The sequence below is a fragment of the Podarcis vaucheri genome (assembly GCF_965113315.1).
Source record: "Podarcis vaucheri genome assembly, chromosome: 6".
Taxonomy (NCBI): Eukaryota; Metazoa; Chordata; class Lepidosauria; order Squamata; family Lacertidae; genus Podarcis; species Podarcis vaucheri.
The window spans coordinates 18,861,556-18,874,972 of NC_138764.1; the positions used below are offsets into that span (position 1 = coordinate 18,861,556).

General features: G+C 42.6%; 1 long non-coding RNA gene across 1 annotated transcript; it reads right to left on the reverse strand.

The window, feature by feature from the left end:
- Nucleotides 1–3,271: 3,271 nt before the first annotated feature.
- Nucleotides 3,272–4,999, reverse strand: LOC309534692. The gene is made up of 3 exons (XR_014220840.1): nt 4,830–4,999; nt 3,841–4,000; nt 3,272–3,370 (listed from the first exon to the last, which is right to left on the reverse strand). It is a non-coding gene; the product is annotated as an uncharacterized lncRNA (long non-coding RNA).
- Nucleotides 5,000–13,417: the final 8,418 nt, after the last annotated feature.

Genomic DNA, 13,417 nt, shown 5'->3' on the forward strand with positions numbered 1-13,417 from the left:
TGGGGAGGAGTTAGAGTGGGCAACTGCTATCCCTGCAGAGAGTTGCTTGTCTATGCTCGAAAATGACACTGTAATAAAAAGACTATAAATCTCTTCCATGTGACAGCCCTTAAGATATTTGAAGACGGCTATCAGATCTCTTCTCAGTCTCCTCTTTTCCAGGTTAAACATACCCAATTCCTTCAACATCCTCCTTAAATTTTGGTGCCCAGAATTGGACCCAGTATTCCAGGTGTGGACCAGTGCCTGGTCAGCTCAGCTGGTTAAAACATAATGCTGATAGGGCCATAGTTGCATGTTGGATCCTTATGGTGGGGTAGTGGAATATTTCTGCATTGCAGGGGGTTGGACTGGATGATTCTTGGGGTCCCTTCCAACTCTACAGTTCTACCTGCACAATTTATATCTGAATTGTTTCACAGTCATTTTGTCTGTGCTGCGCCATCATGGAATCTTTAGGTTCTGCAATTTACTATGCTTGTCGGCCTGGGGATGGTGTGCCCCTTTAAATAATTTTCCTCCCACTTGGGAGTTTTCAATTGGCTTGGTTCTAAGAATGCGCACACACTCAGATGGTCACAGTTCCTGTTTTATATTCACAGTTTTCCCTAAGCGCAGGCTTAGATTCTGTGGCTCTGTGCCTCTTTCTTCTAACTCTTTGCTGTATCCCTTCCTATTTTTTTCAGTCCTTTTCCTTATTAAGATAATAATAACACTGATAAGAGTAATAGTAACAACAATGGCAGCACCATCATGCCGCCTGCTAGCACAACCGAACAACAAGGGGTCATTTCTCCACCTCACACACATAAGGACATGGCAAGGGGCACTCCTAGCAGAGCCGTGCAGGTGGCTAAAAAGATTAATAAGAGGGCACTCTCTTCAGGGAGGAAGTGTTCCAAGTGTGTGTGTTTCTGCTGGAGGCAAGAAGGCAACATGGGTCGGCTCTCCCACCGCATCTGGGAGCCTTGCAACCACCATCAAGTGGTCAGCTCTCTCCTCGGGGCTTTGGGTGAGTCCTTCCTTTCCCTCATCCCCTGATTATTCCTCTTCTAATGAATATTCCTCTTCTCGGTCGCTAGGGAAGGGACAACAGGGACGGAACTATTGCCCATTTAAGGCAGCACTTGGAGTAGGCCAAGGCGCTCATGGCAAAATCTTGTTCTCCCTGTCGCTGTTCTCGGACGGTTAGACGCAGGGGTAGGTCTCCCTCCTCAAGTTTTTCTGACAGTTCCTCGTGCCCTGAATCACATAGGTCACACCGTAGGAAGAAGAGATCCCACCGAACCAGGAAACGCAGAGGTGAGTCCAGGAGAGATTCTTCAGATTCATCAGAGTCCCCAGTTATGTCTGATTATTCTGATAGCGACTTAGAAGATAGGATTAAGGGTTGTCTAAATAACCTGGCTTCCCAAAGTGCATCTGGAAACGTAGAAACAAGAGGCATTGGCGTGAGAATGGCGCCTCAGCCCCTTGTGGCGAGGAGGGCCTAGGTTCCAAAGGGGCACATAAGGGAATCTAATTTTAAGTGCACAGACTAGCCTCCAGGGATTTGCCCGCGGAGGAAAATTCGTGAACACCTCCTCGACGGCGAATATATAGACATTTTTTCTTTACTATCGATGGCTTTATCATGTAGTATAAAGTCAAAACAAGCCGAGCAGCAAAAGAAAGAAAATCTGTTGAAAGCAACTTCCATAACTGGATGACCGTGTTCTCTATTTACGCAGTTGTCCTATCGTGAGCCTATCGTGACAGGGCCTGGCACCTCTTTAACTATTAGCATATCATCCTAAAGTCAGATTGATGGTGGGGAAAACTGCAGCCTGAGAGTATGGCAAGGAGTTTATGGAAATAGCTGCAGAGGATCATACAGCTCAATGGGATGTAAAAGACAGTGACACTTGGTTGGATCTGGTGGTGAAGGTCATACGTAGTCAAATCTTTGAAGCCACCTCAGAAGGTTCCATGTAGGGTGTGCTAGGAATTCAATCACGGCCCATGCCACAGGGATAAATGTCGCTACATTCATTAATATGAGCATTGTGGTGGCTCACATCCCCGTTCCAAATGTTTTCGTGCCAGGACCTTTTTTCTTAGCTTCTGGAACTTAGGATCTACATCAGGAAAGAAGGACCTTAGAACGGCTGCTGCTACTGCAGGCTCCCAATCGGCAAAGGGACCTGCCTGAAAATGGCACGTTTTTCTCCCTAGCCCCCTCCCCAGTTTCTCTTGCAGCCATGTTATTCTTGCTGCACACATATCCTAACAGGGAGGTGCCAAAATACCTGGAGGAGGGATTTTGTGTCGCCTTTCGCATCCTGGTGGAAGGTATTGCGATTTCAAATAACCCACCCAACCAGAAATCCACCCGATCCACCAAGTTTCCACAGGTGTAATCTTGTGCACGTGACATTAAAGACTAGGGATGATGGAGAATATGCAATAGTCACGTTTGGAACCAAGTCCTGAAATAACTTCCTTATTTGCTTCCTAATCAACTTCCCATGCGAGGAGCAGCTATCTTGAACAATGCCGATTTCCTTCCCGAAAAATAATACCACAACATTAACGACAGTGCTTTCAAATCCACAAAATTCTTAACAATGATCTCCTGTGTCAAATACTCTGCTATTATTGCTTTGGAAGTACCAATGAGATGGGCTGGTTCATTTTTGCCTGATGTACACATTCTAGCAATTTTCCTTAATATCTTCCATTTTATTTGCACAAATATAGGCATTTCTGTGCATGGGATACCTCATATATGTATTATTCTGCACATGACTTTCCTGGAGAAGTTTATTGCAGCATTCGGCTGTGCTTTGATCTGCATGGTGTGATGTGTTAGTGGAGGAACAGAGATCCCCCAGATCCCTGGAAACCAGATTCCCCACTCTAAATTCTTGGGTGCTGGGGTCTAATCAGAGTTTTGAGAATTTAGGTAAGGTGAGAGGCTGACCTTGTTTTTCTGGCAGACAGAGGGACAGAGGAAGATGATGGCCCTGCCTCCAATCACAAAAGCCATCTAATTCTCTCTCCACCTAGCTTGGGGAGGAGCTTGACAGGCTTCACAAGAAAATGCACAAACTGAATGGAATTTCTCAACCCACCTAGGACATCCTTCCATGCTCACAATGGTTGGAAAAATCACATCCAAGGATAAAATCATGATCCAGGAGTAGCATGTTTGTAATAGGATCTTTATTACAATCAAAGAAAAATGTATCCAAGTCATAAGCAGGTGTAACCTATCTATTTATCTATTTATTTATTTATTTATTTGGGATTGTGTGGAAGGGGGAAGGGGGTCTTTTTGGAAGGGAGCTGGGCTGCAGCTGCTGACCTTCTTCTTCCCACAGTTTTCTGCCTGGGAGAAAAAGAAAAATACTTATTTTTTCATTCACTATGCATTTATTATTCCATTGATATCCCCTTATCCCTGCAAGGATCTCGGGGCGGCTTACATGAGTCTCCTCCCCTCATCCCATCCTCACAACAGCTCTGTGAGGTAGGCCTAGAGGCAGTGAGCACCCAAGGCCACCCATTCAGTTCTATGGGTGAGGGGGGGATTTGAACCCTGGTCCCCCAGTCCTAGTCCAGTAGTCCAACTTGAGTTGCCAACCCTTTGAACCCATGGGCACACCTGCAAACCTGAGAGACTGCAGTGGGCACTACACCGTAATGGAAAAGGGCAGAAGTAAAGAGAAATTGTTCTCTCTCTTCTTCAAAAGGGATGTCCCTGAAGTCTTCGTGAATCAGTGACCTGCCTCCTTCCTCCCCAGTGAGCCAGATTCTCTCTGGCCTCTCTGTTCCTCATGAACACAGGTGATCTCTTACCTTTGTCTGAGGGACATCCATTCCCTGAGCCTTGAAGGGTTGAACATGGATTAATCTGATTTTCACAACCACTTCCCTTTTATGGGTCACAATTACTAAATCGTCCTCCTCTTCCTTATAGACCAGGGCATGGTTTTTTGGCCTGCGCAGCCTTTGAAATCTAGGGGAGGAAAGAGAGAAGGTCAGGAAATGGATTATAGTTATTTCCTTGATACTCTATCTCTGCGCTGCATTGGGGGCACCTGGCAGCAAAGGATATGGACCCACGGAGGACGGCATCTTGTCAAAAGACCCTCCAAAGCTGGGAGATGCCCTTCTTGTGATGATGCCCACAAGGGAGAATGCAAGTCATTTCCCTCGAAGCATCTAAGGGGGCCCTGAGGACAATCTTTTAAAAATAATCTAAACAGTGCTTTTTCTGTGGGGTACTCAAGGATAGGACGCGGGTGGCGCTGTGGGTTAAACCACAGAGCCTAGGGCTTGCCGATCAGAAGGTCGGCGGTTCGAATCCCCGCGGCGGGGTGAGCTCCCGTTGCTTGGTCCCTGCTCCTGCCAACCTAGCAGTTCGAAAGCACGTCAAAGTGCAAGTAGATAAATAGGTACCACTCCGGCGGGAAAGTAAATGGCGTTTCTGTGCGCTGCTCTGGTTCACCAGAAGCGGCTTAGTCATGCTGGCCAAATGACCCGGAAGCTGTACGCTGGGTCCCTCGGCCAATAAAGCGAGATGAGCGCCGCAACCCCAGAGTCAGCCACGACTGGACCTAATGGTCAGGGGTTCCTTTACCTTTTACTCAAGGATAGGCAGTATCGACACCTCCCCCATGTTAAAAGTGTGGCTCTTATTGTAATTACTTCATAGTGAGTACTGACATCTTTTTTTCTTAAAAAGAGAGAAAAAAGACACTGAATCTAACCATGACATAGTTCCCAATGTTTCTAAATCTTGAGAAATAGCAAAAGATGTAGAAAGAATTAGGAATCCTACTTACACCTGAGAGGAAGAAAGTTTCTTCAAAGCGCTGGAAAACATATTTGCTTTCACCTCTTGTCTGAAGTAACCTCAAATAGTTGCTCTTCCCAAAGTCCTCAGCCAAGTCACTCAGCAAGGGGACGTGTCACAACCGAGAACATGACACCATTATTTTAGTTACCTTGCTTAACAATGGGCATAGCTCCCCTTAATATTCATTTTTTTTTTATTTTAAGTTTTTATTGTTAAAATAATTCAGCATTAATACACATGTATTACAAATATACAAGCATACAAACATACATTTCATACAGTCCTTAAAAGTGTTCAAACATACCTACACTCAATCCCACAGATAATTCCTTTTCCCATCACCATCCACCACCCCTCACCCCACCTTTGTGTTAGACTTCCAATCTACTCAGCTGCAATTTTTTTCCACTTCTATTACTTTCTTTCACATACCTTTAACCTAATTTCATACTTCTTTTTCTATTACACATTGAACAATATTCATTTTTTAAATATATATTTTAGTGGCTTAAGCAGTTTTATTTAACAGATTGAAAAAACTTCTAGAACCTTTTTCATGCAGCACAGTGATTTTCTGGAAAGGACAGGAAAGGCCACACAAACACACGCAATTTCTTTCTTTTTGTTAAATAATTTTTATTAATTTTCAATTACAAAAATCCAACATGTGCCATATTATCATAATACCAAATAACAATATCAATTCACAAACAGATCCATTACATAGGCAATTATAAATTTGATGTAGCTTCCCATGTGCTGTACTTCAAGGTCTAGATTCCCTCCAGACTATTGCTCAAACCAAATACAATCCATTCTTGATAAAAACCCTTATACCACAGCTACAATAATTAACTTCAATTCACATTAACACATATAATAATTTGTAATTTCACAAGTGAAGTTCTCCTTTCTTCTTCCTGTGTGAGGTTTTACTTTCCATCAATCACTCCTTTCATTCTTTGTCAAATATTATGTCCATATTCATTTTTCCTGATCTCCTTTGTGCCTTACGGCTCTGTTGACTCGGAGTTACTCTGGAGAGGTCTAGCTCTGTGTTCTCAACTCTTCTGATGCAGGTGTAAAATTTCACTTTCGATTTCAAGCAGGGAGTCACCCAACGCCCAACCAAAGCCCTGGCGGGCCTCTAAGTTCTCCCCTCCATGTCCAGTCAAAGCAATTGATTATAATTATTAATAGAAGAGTAATCTGGGGCCCTGCCAGAGCCCCGACGAGTCTTCAAATTCCAGTCCCTTCTCCCCTCCATGAGGGGACAAGTAAAAAAAATTAACTCCGCAGAGGCTCCAAGCCCTGTTTATAATTATTCTAAACATTAATATTTTCCTCATACAGTCCTGTTTTCATTATAATTCATACCTGTACTCCCATCTCCTTTCTTCTTCACTTGCTTTATTTATTTATTTTTTGCATTCTTGGGGGGGGGGGTTGTAGAGTCATTTATGTAACAAATGATTTATAATGAAGTGATTGACTCCCCCTTCCCAACACATACCATCTTGTTGCTCAAATGAAGTCATCTTCCAATTTGTGTGTGTGTGAACATCTTTTTTTTAATTTTTGAAAAGTTTTTATTATTAAAATAATTCAGCATTAATACACACATATTACGAATATACAAGCATACAAACATACATTTCATACAATCCTTAAAAATGTTCAAACATGCCTACACTCAATCCCACAGATCAATCCCATCACCACCCCTCACCCCTCACCCCACCCTTGTGTTAGACTTCCAATCTACTCAATTGCAATTTCTTTCCACTTCTATTACTTTCTTTCACACACCTTTAACCCAATTTTCTGCTTCTTCCAACGTATGACCGTGTAGCTGTTTCAATTCGGCAGTCCTTAATCTTGTCCCATCATTACCGACACACATCTGTGCATTAATCCTAATTAATCTCTTAATGAACAGAAGAACTGCTGCTCTTAATGGCGGCATTGGAGTGCAAGAAGCAAAGTGCTTTTGCACTCAGCGTCTCCCTACCTCTTACCTCCATGTTGGAATGAAAGGCAGGTATTGAGACTATCTCCCCCGGGGCTGTGGGGGGAGCTTACAAAGATAATTACCCTCAAATCATCCTTGTTTGTCTTCACTAATGGTCTCCACTGTTGTGGGAGCTGTGCCATTAAGGAATCAGGAAACCGGAAGTCAGAAACTGTATTTTCTAAAGATGAGCTGAAAATTACAAATATTTTTTCTTCCTTTCAACTAGTTGTTGGGTGGATGGGGAACATGTGAGGGAGGGTATATGCCACCTATCTTACTTACAAAGAGGCCAAATATTTCCCCCCCCAAAAGTATAGTTTTTTGTTTTTACTTAAAAATAAATCATTGAATGTCTTACCAGCTGCACTCTCCAGAATAAGTTAGGGTCAGTTCCATGTTACATCAAATCACATGTTGTGTCCAAGGCATTTCAGAAAGTGCAGCTGACAGAGAACCACAGAGAGAACATTACGCTAATGTGAGTGGTTAAAAAAACCCACAAGGAAAATAAAAGGAAAACCTTAGATCACTCCATAAAGTAAAGTAATGTAAGTGCCCTTCCTCACCTGGAATTTTTGGGGAAGTATGTTTGGCCCCTTTTTGCACAGGCCCCGGGCCCTCTATTGCAGGCCAGAATGTCCTCCTGCCACCAAATTGGCCAGTGGTTTCAGGAATTGGTAGGCGTTCTTCTGGGTGCGGTGCCAACTGGCCAATAGCAGTGGATGGCTCTGTGCCCAGGACTGGGATAAATGACCAGGCTGCTGGGCCTTATTTCTCCCCTCCACAAGAAAGTGGCAGAAAATCACCTTCCATTTTCACTGAGGGAAGAAAAGGTTTGCCCAACTGGGTGATGATTTTGGCCCCATCTGACTGTTTTGCTCAATGCACAAGCACCCATTTTTGTTGTACTTGGCAATTGTGTCTCAGGTTTTGTTTTTTGTCTCAGGTTTTGTTTTTTTAGCAGTCTTTCTTCCTTTAGAATAATTTCCCTTGACATCTCTTTCCTTATTATTTAAGGAAGATTTCTGCTGACAGCACTTCTCTTTAAAGGCATGTCCTTTAAAGGACTAAATACTCATCTTTCTAGAATAGGCCATGCCTTCCAGTTTAAAGGAAAACTGGACCATTGAAAAAATAATTTATACCTTTCAATTTGCCAATTTTTATTTTTTGATGTGATTCAGTTCCTGGCATCCTTTGCTGAGCGTCCTGGGAATAGCTAACAGGTGGAATCTGATAAACCAGCTCTAGAAATTATTGCGTGTTTCTTTAAAATGAGATCATGATCTTTGCCCATATTTTTTCTGCTATTATATTACCACAATCGTAAAGCAAACATGGTAAGAATAGAAGGCAGTAACTAATTGATACTTCGGGTCTAGTATCCTGGTGTGAACAGGATTAAGGAAATGACCTGATGATATCAGAGTGTAATTTCTAAAATTAAGTTTGGCTAATTAAATTTCCAAATGCCTTTTAAGTGATGTGTAAGCTCCAAGTGTGCTCAGGAGGGATGCGGAAAAAATGAATCAATTAAGCAAAAGAGTAAGTACAATGATATCAATTAGATGTCAACTCTGAAAAATGAAAGGATAAAACTTTAGGAGTCACTTACATGCAAGATGTATTCCAGGCTTCCTTTATTAACTGGGCAAGTACAAGGGACTTCTGCACCCAGCTTCTGAAGATCGCTGTTGCTCTCTATGGCCAACAATGGATTTGTTGTTGCCAAAACCAATGCTTCAAACTATGGCACCTTTTCTAGGACAGACAATCAACATTTACCTCTCTGATCATTTTGGTTCATGCAATGCAACAACCATTTTCTGATCTTGCCAGTCCTCCTTTTCAAAGTTGTTAAAGTCTGGCATAATCAATAACAGTGAACAGTTTTTAAGCAGCACAGTGTTAAGTTTTGCCTAGCAGGACCTGGACTCAAATCCCCAGTTAGCCACCAAGCTCGTTGGGCCACTTAATATCTCTCAGCATAGCTGAACACACAATTTTGTTGAGTTGGCATCTGATAAACTCTATGTATAACCCTTGCAGTCTGGACAAGATACACAGTGTTACACGGCACCCCAATCTATAAGCAGTTCCAGGCGTGCTTATCCAGAGTCTGTATTTTCTTTTGGAAAATGAAACACAGTGGAGACTGCAGTGTCTTTATGATATATGGTTTATTTGCACACATAGACAACCTGAGCCTACGATGTACAGGTTCACAGCATTCATACTATAGGTGCCATCCAGATGTTGTTGAATTACAGCTCCCAGAAACCTCTGTTGGCCTAGACAATGGTCAGAAATGGTGGGAGCTGCAACCGAGCAACAAATAGCGGGAACCTCCTTGGTTACCCCAATACAGAGGAATCTGCATTACATGGTCACTTCTATACAGTTGTGCAATATAAGGGAATCAGCCATAATAACCATCAGGCATCAGTGACCTCTTTTCCGATTCTGTATTTAACACTTAAAAAACAATAAACACCCATGCCATGCCCCCAATTATTCCCTATTTAGTGCCTAATTTCCAGACAATACCGCCAAGCCTCAAGTCTCTCTAGAAATATTCCCCTGTGTCACAATCTCTGATGTGTGGAAAGTTTCTATAGTTACCCATTGGTGCAGAAATGCACTTTATAACTGCCCAGTGGCACATAATCTATTTTTAATTTATATGTGAATTAGAAACATGCTATATGTGAGTGAGAAACAGACTGTGAGCCCTGGCAGAAATTAAACTTTGTTCCTGAATCTTCCACAGATTTTTTACCATTGATGCATTTAAATAATTTGCCAGATTAATAGATGGCAATCATATGCATTGAGATGTTGAGTTATCACTAGACATTCTTTAGAAACCATTCTATTAAACACATTCAATTTCTCCTTGAGAAATTCAAGGAGAATATCTACTGGCATGTGATGGACCCTATAAGTGTGAGTAGTTATTTACCCCATTGAGACTGTTTGGCCAGTATAATCATTCTGAGATGGGGAGGTAATATCTTCTAGCCTGCTAAAAATGAGCTGTGTGCCCAGAATGTTCTGGAGCTGCTTACAGTTTATATGCCATAACTCAACTAGTGCCTCAGTTATATCTGCTCCAGCCTATACAGAGAATTACTCATAATTTGTCGAAGCATATGCTCCAGCTTTTGTTCTGCATTATCTCTAACGAGATGCTTATCATTATCAAGGATAATGAAATACAATACTTGTAAGAAAGAAGGAACTGCTAATGACAGCTATTATGGTTGTTATATAAAAAAGCATTTTGCAAAATACTATGGAAATGCATCAAGTACAGAAAGACTGCAGTTGATAACTGGAAAAACAGTCGGTGAAAAAGTAGCACATGTCCTGGACAAGAATATAAATTCCAGTTATTTTATTTATAGTCAATGCTATTCATAGATATATTTTTTCAGCTTCATTGAATTTTGATGAAATTCTGTGAACATTTCCTTGAATAATTCTCCAAGAAGACATGACTCTATGGGGGGGGGGGGAGAGAAAGTTATAATCAACAGATGCCTTGACACAAGAGTGAGGAAATCTAGGACAAGCCAAGCTTCCTTGCACCAAATTGACCAGCTAAAAAGATACTCATTAAGGGCTCCTGCAGGTGAACCATCCTCCTCTGGTAATCTCACTTTTGTGCTCAGACATTACCTGAACTTACTTCAGGGCTAAGGAGCCTGTGGCCTTCAGATACTGTTGAACTACAGCTTCCATCATTCCTGACCATTGACCATGCTGGTTGGATCTGATTGGAGTTGGATCCAATGTCACCTGGAAGGCCATAGGTTCACCACCCCGTCTTATGTGGACATGATGAGGTCAGGCTGCTTCAATGTGAATGACTCAGTCTAGACATTCATATCATTCTCCCCACCCCACCCTCCTCACCTCCAACCAACACCTAAATAAAGGAGGGTGTTGTTGATTCCCTTCACCTGGCAACCATCTCCATATTTTCTCCTTTTCTGAAGCCAGGGCCTATTCTTTACAAGGAAGTGAGAGAAAATGGCGTCAACAAAAGAGGCCTTTCATTGAACTGATGGAAAGAGTGTCCTCTCTCATACGCAAAGGCAAGGGCAAGGCCTCCTGAAAGGATGCTTTTGTTCAGCTTTTATAAACCACCACTGTGGGCAAGAAAAGAAGATGACTTCAGTGTAATGGTGCATGTGGCAAAAACCCAATGGAAACTTTCAGAGGAAGATAAACCATTTTCAATGTAATAATAAAATCAAAGATTAGATTGGCTTACACAATGCACATATATTCCAACCAGGGAGCACCAGGTGTCAATCTTAAGCATCACAGAAGTGAGGCTATAGCTATGAATAGAGGATTTGGCAATTTGCTTTGTGAAATCTTGCTGGAGTACTTTACAACTTGAGCAGAGTTGTTAAGAGGAGAGGAAAGGGAAAGGTTACATCTCAGAGCTCCTTATTAATACCTTAACAATAATTGCTTCTGAGGAGGTGTGTGTGCTTTTTTAACTATGTTTGGTCAGTTCTAAAGGGAAAAGAAAAGAAATATACACATCTAGTGATACAAAGGGAAGTGATGGAAATGCCCTTGTGAGGAATAATAATCACACTTCTGATGTCAATGGTAGCAACTCTTCCAAAAAATGGTTTGGGTCTCTTATCTAACTGGACAAATACATTGCCACACCTTATAGATTCCTGCATCGGAGTATAACAAGAAAAAAAAGGGACTTCCCGTAGAAATGATAACGTTTAGAAGTCTGCAGTACAGTGAGTCACAGCAAAGTTAACAAGAATCGGAAACAGCCATCCAGTTTGGCTTTGAAATGTCATTTTAATACCATGAGGGTAGTGCTAAGTAGTACAGAGACTAAAGGCCTTACTCAAATGTACAAATCTGAACCTGCTGACCCGTATATAAAGAAAGTCCTTTACTACAAACATAACAAGAATCCCATGGACAGAGGTAAAATGCCAGGTTTTTTTATTGCACTATAATCTGTTCCCTAAAGTGCTACGTGGATGAAAAGGGAATGGTTAGGTGAACAGTGTTACGTTCCAGAGGGGTCAGTGAATAGGTGGGTCATTTGTAGCAAGAAATGCCAGCAGTAGATAAGGAGATGCCATGGGTTACTTTCACAGTGTTCTGTGTCTTGCATACTTGGTAAGCCTATGTTACAAGAAGGTACATTATGTCTGAGTTTGCAGATAACCCCACTTGTTTTCTGAGATCCCGGCAAATGACCTTGATGAAGATCAGTCCTGGCAAATAGAAGGGGAAGAAAAGGAGGCAGTGAGAGATTTTACTTTCTTGGGCTCCATGATCACTGCAGATGGTGACAGCAGCCATGAAATTAAAAGACGCCTGCTCCTTGGGAGAAAAGCAATGACAAACCTAGACAGCATCTTAAAAAGCAGAGACATCACCTTGCCAACAAAGGTCCATATAGTTAAAGCTATGGTTTTCCCAGTAGTGATGTATGGAAGTGAGAGCTGGACCATAAAGAAGGCTGATCGCCAAAGAATTGATGCTTTTGAATTCTGGTGCTGGAGGAGACTCTTGAGAGTCCCATGGACTGCAAGAAGATCAAACACATCCATTCTTAAGGAAATCAGCCCTGAGTGTTCACTGGAAGGACAGATCGTGAAGCTGAGGCTCCAATACTTTGGCCACCACATGAGAAGAGAAGACTCCCTGGAAAAGACCCTGATGTTGGGAAAGATGGAGGGCACAAGGAGAAGGGGACGACAGAGGACAAGATGGTTGGACAGTGTTCTCGAAGCTACGAACATGAGTTTGACCAAACTGCGGGAGGCAGTGGAAGACAGGAGTGCCTGGCGTGCTCTGGTCCATGGGGTCATGAAGAGTCGGACACGACTAAATGACTAAGCAACAACAACAAATATCTGGGGTGCCTGAGAAATTCACCCAATCCACACTTTCCAGACTCAAGTGTGGCTCAGAACATAACTTGAGCTGGTTTGAAGGCTGCCTTGTTTTCCCACACCCACCCTCTATTTAAAGCATATACCGGTAATAGCCAATTTAACGTGCAGGCAGTAATGGGGTATGATGTCATGTTGTACCAGGGACACTGTTTGAAAAAAAGTATCGTTGGCCAAATGGACCCATGGCAGCCACCATTCCCTGGGAGGAATAGCACATTATCAAATCTTGTCACTCCGAAGGCTATGACCTCAATTTCAAACTGCTCCAAGCATCAATTAAAGGTAAAGGGACCCCTGACCATTAGGTCCAGTCGTGACCGACTCTGGGGTTGCAGCGCTCATCTTGCTTTATTGGCCAAGGGAGCCGGCGTACAGCTTCCAGGTCATGTGGCCAGCATGACTAAGCTGCTTCTGGCAAACCAGAGCAGCACACAGAAATGCCGTTTACCTTCCCGCTGAAGCGGTACCTATTTATCTACTTGCACTTTGACGTGCTTTTGAACTGCTAGGTTGGCAGGGACAAGGACCCAGAAATGGGAGCTCACCCTGTCGCGGGGATTCGAACTGCTGACCTTCTGATTGGCAAGCTCTAGGCTCTGTGGTTTA